This window comes from Brassica oleracea, chromosome C8 (assembly GCF_000695525.1).
Source record: "Brassica oleracea var. oleracea cultivar TO1000 chromosome C8, BOL, whole genome shotgun sequence".
In the NCBI taxonomy this organism is placed as follows: Eukaryota; Viridiplantae; Streptophyta; class Magnoliopsida; order Brassicales; family Brassicaceae; genus Brassica; species Brassica oleracea.
The window spans coordinates 4,841,330-4,846,617 of record NC_027755.1 but is presented as its reverse complement, the minus strand read 5'-3'; positions in this window follow the sequence as shown (position 1 = coordinate 4,846,617).

The window sequence follows — 5,288 nt, the reverse complement described above, 5'->3', positions numbered from 1 at the left end:
TTTTTTAGCTCATTGTGGAGAGAAAGTGAGAGATATGTTGTGTTTAGTTCACAAGAATGGAAAAAGAAGAAGGGTAAATCGATTTTGGGAGCATTAAGAGCTTCAAATTGGTTGTTCATGGTGGTTGTGGTATTGATGACAATGGCAATCTTGTAATTACTTGAAGATGATGAGGGTGAGAGAGTAAAAATGTCATTTTCGAAAAAAAGAGAAAAAAAAATTGATGGCATTTTCGTAAATTATATGAACTTGTGGGGTGAATAGGGCAAAACCAATTTTCAAAAAAAAATGGAGGTTAGTTTTGTGTTTGATTTTAAGTTATAGGTCAATTCTGCAAAAAGTCCTAAATAAATCTATATTTCTTTTGTATAATTTGGTTGATCTGCATTTGATCTTCATTATCGGTTTGATCTGCATTTGATATACTTGATCTGCATTATCGGTTTGATCTACATTATCGGTTTGATTTTAGTTTTTTGGTATGCGTTCTCATTCGAAGCCTTAAGATTTAATAACTTTAGCGGTGATTTAGCTTTACTTTATGAATAATTTTTAAATAATCAAATGATATTGAAACCAATCATCGATGGAATAAAAATGTTTAGAAGTATGTCATGAAGACCTTGTTTAGAGATAACATATTAAGTGTGAGAACGTTTTATGAGTTTTTCGACTACAAAAAATGAACCTTGGTTCATTGCCAGAGATTTTAATCAGATAAAAGGGAACAATGAGAAGGAGGTAGGCAAACGACGCTTTGATTGCTCGCTCTTGCCTTTAACAAATGTTAAATGACTGCAGGATAATGTAGTTTTCATTTATTTGAATTATGCTCTCTTGGGTCGAAAAAACGGACGATCAACGTTCCAACGCCGTTTATATTAAAAATAGTAAATGAAGATTGGCACAATAAATTTCCTCATTCATATGTTCAGTATTTGCGCTTGTGGAGCTCAAAACATTTTCTGGTTTTAACGAACATACTTGCCACATCAATCAGGGTAAAAACAAAATTCAAGTTTGATAAAATGTTGGTTGGAACCTATCAGACCTCCTAACTGATGCAAATATTATGGAGCATAACTCTACTTGCTGCATAGCTTTGAGTCAATGGAGGAGAAAAAATGACATAAATTCTAGTAAAGGAAGTGGAGGAACTCAAGGATAAAGTTGAGAATTTGAATTCAATTGATGAGGCTACAACTGAGAAGATAGCGAAAGAATTCAAAAAAGAACTATATGAGGCTCTTTAGGCTGGGGAAATGTTCTGGAAACAAAATCGTAGAGTTCTTTGGTTGTGGGAGAGGGATATAAACTCAAAGTTTTTTGATGATTTAATGAAGAAAACAGATAAGAGATTCGAATCACGCGCCTACTGGATGCCTCGAGAAATATGGTTGAGGATGAGGAGGGACTGGTAGCTGATGCTACCAATTATTTCATGCAAATCTTTGAATCGTCAAATCTGAAGGAAATTGAGGAAGCTCTAGCCAACTTATCGATGACCATCACTGAGTCGATTAATGAAGATTTGACAGCCCCAGTTACAAAATGGAAGGTTAAGCTAGCGTTATTTGCGATGCATCCTGAAAAAGTTCTAGGATCAGACAGGATGATGACTATTTTATCAAGAAAATGGGATATCGTGAAGGAGGATTTAGCCCGTATGGTTAATCAATTTTTTTTTGATGGCTCTATGGCTTAAGGGCTAATTGACAAAAATATTTTCCTAATCCTGAAAAAGTATAAGCCTAATGAGATGGTTCAATTCCAACCAATCAGGTTGTGTAACTTTAGCTATAAGATAATCTCTAAGGTCTTATGCCAAAGATTAAAGAAAGTTCCCCCTGACCGTATCTCAAAAACCCAACCAGCCTTTATTGCTAGAAGACAGATTACGGACAACATCATGATTGCACATGAGATGTTTCATGTGCTAAGAACAAAGCCTAGAGGAAGGAACAAGAGGATGGCGATTAAGACATATATGAACAATGCGTATGACATGATGATATGGACTTTCATTAGATTAGTAATGCAGAAAATGATATTCTTTTACATATCCTCTGGAACACTTATATGCAAACTCAGAATAATGTCTTTTGATTTTAAGATCATTTTTCGTATTTTCGCATTTATTTTTGTGCATCTTTTGATTACTTGTTGCTGGCTCTGCAAAAATAAAAGATGGACCCATGAAAAAGCTTTGCTTTCTTATCTAAAAATTTTAATTGTGCAAATTTCATCTCCGCAAGAAAATTTTTTTATTTACTTTTTGGGAACAGATTTATGATGTATATTCCGATGTATCAGTGATTAAAATGGCGCATTGTATGCTGGAATATTCTCGCCACATTTCTGGCTCGATTACATGGACAACACGTTTTGTCATATCTAAGTGATTTTTTGCCGTTGATAACGTTACGACCTATTTGACCCCAACCTATAATAGAGATGGCTGGCCATGTCATTACTATCATTCCTTCGGCTTTATCTATCAGTTGATGATGGTATCTCCTGCTATTCATGCATCTTGATTCATTGCATGGTCGATGATTGAGATTGTCATCTTTGTTCATTTCTCGTTCTTGCGCCTCAAAATTTATGCTTTTGGGAGATCCTAATTTGGGATAATGAGTCCTCCTCCCATTTTACTCGTGCACATGCTTGGAACAATCATATGTCCTCCATAGTTTTGCACTGATGTTTAGTTAACTCCTTGTATAAAGTGCCGTCTAGTAGCATTCTCTCTTGAAAGCTGAGATGGTCTTACATGCATTACATCTGGGGATTTATACCTTCTTCTGGTTGAATCATGCTATATAGATACCCAGGGGCATTTTTTTCCAAAATTTTGCTTCTTACAAATTGCTAAAAAAACTGGTCGGTCAATAAATGAAAAGAGTGGATCAACCTGTTGAATAGATTGGTTGCAAGGAATTTCTAGTAAAAGTTGACCCAAAAACCTTGCACATCGTGGCTTTATGGAGCTCCTTCAGGATTGCTAATGTGAGTATTAGCCACAAGTTATCTGAATCACTAGTCTTATCCTACATCCTCATGCTCGGAAATGAGTATTTACTTGGTGTCTCGATGAGGGTGTTTTTTTCCAGAGAAATGAGTATCCATGTAGGAATCCAGGGTAGATTTCCGGATTGGTGGAGCAATACCTGAAAGCCGTTGGATCAAGGCGTGCACTGCTTTGAACTTCTTGAGAAGAGTATTTCCAAGTAGGGAGTTGATATCGCTCAAATGACCCTAGAGCAACTTTCTCTCTCAAAGAAAAGGTTCAGTTGTAGTATTTAAAGATCGAATACACAGAGAGCGTGGACACATAATAGACTCTAGAAATTAAGATTAAACTAGGCAAGTAATTAATAAAGCAGTAAATAGCAGAAAAGCATTAAACAAGTTGTTTTGTGAGAATATAAGAAAATAGCTAGACTTAGGGTTTCAGACAATCAGAATTATGATGTATATATGCTAAGGGTGTGTGATAAACTGTCATAGAACTTGAATGCAATAATAAGGTATCCAACTCTCGATATGAGTCAAATCAGATGGCTAAGTCTTTGTTCCAGCTCTCGCATGCGAACAAGGAGTGAGCGTCGATCGATACTACAGAGTGTCGATCGATACTTCCTTAGACAAGCATTAATGACCTAATCGATATTATCACTAGATGTCTAGACCAGCTTCTCGCATGTATCTAACAACCTAGCTCAGTAGAATTATTATCAGGTATGAACCTACTTTCGCAGTTGTTATCCTAAATTTAGGGTTCTAGTTAGGTACTCTAGAACACAAGCAGTAAGTTCAATTTTGATGAAGGATCCTAATGATTCACCCTAACAGTTCTATGTTTCAGTAATTCATCTTAAACCTTGATAAACTTTAAATCTAACAAAGAAAACTACTCATATATGATCAAGCAAAGCGTAACAATAATACGAATAGAATGCATAAATAGAATAAAGTAGAAAAACTGGAGTTCCAATACAAAATCTGCAAAGGAGTTCTTGATCTTCTCTCCAAAAGCTACTAATAAAGTCCTAAGTATTATGGTGTAGAATAGATGTGTTAGGTGTTCTTTTGCCTAAACAATGACAACACTATAAATGCTAGGAGCATAGCCCCCGCGCAAGCGCAGAGCCGGGTACATTGTTGATGCGTTGGGTAGTTTTGTGTACAGGATTTCGTTGTTTGTGTTTTTTACTTATGTTTTTATGGCTTAATTAAAATGGTGATGAATGAAACATTGGAAGTTACACAGCTTGATTATATTAATATAAGAATGACCGGTGTATTCATATATGTTGATATTCTCATATCTTATCTTTCTAATGATTCGATCGATCAATAGCATTATTAGAGCTTTCATATTGAGAACCAGTGGTTTATGGGGTTGGTTAGTGTCAAATGTGTTAGTTGTTAGTACATTATTCTCAGATAGTGTAAGGGAAATGAAATAAAAAGTGGTTTTAAGAATTTTTCAAATTATACAAAATTAATAATTTAATGGAGGAAAGACAAAAAAGGATACGTGTTTATTAGTGTAATGTTCTTTCTGAATTTATGTTGTATATATATTGTTTTAAGTGTAATCAATACAATACTAAAAGGGAGATATACTCCACTCTAAAGCTGTCCACGTCGGATAAATAAATTAGCCAATGAGGGAGAAGTTATTTAACACGTCATTATCACTACGCTGGGCTTCTTCCCATGGCCCAAAACGAGTTCACTTGAGTAACCTAACATCCGGCAATTTCTATCGATTTCTCCGTACTTCGTCTTCTCCGCTTCGACTTCTTGCAACCTCAATACCGCGATCCCACTTCTTATCAATCAATAGGTTTTACCGTTTCAATCACTCATTCAATTCTTATCTCTCTCCCAAGACGGTGTATCTCTATCTATAAAAAGGTGAGGACTCATCCCTTCAGAATCATCCTTTTGAACGCCTCTCTGTTTCTGCCATTGTAGTAGGTGGACCTTCAGCCATTCCGTTTAGTTTGATCTGTACGATAGAGCTAGCATCAACAATCGGAGCCATAACTACCCTCGATTGTATCACCGGAACCGTTCTCATCCCCTCCTTGGATCCACAAGTGTCCTCCGTCTTCCGTTGGGTCTGGCGATTACTCCGGGAATGAAGCAAACGAATGAGACGGCGAAAAGAATAAGCTGAGGAAAAACTCAGGCTTTTGGAGAAGGATAGATGACAAACCGCGATTGAAAGGATTTCGGATACGGGAATTAAGATGTGCACGATAACGGCGAAGACA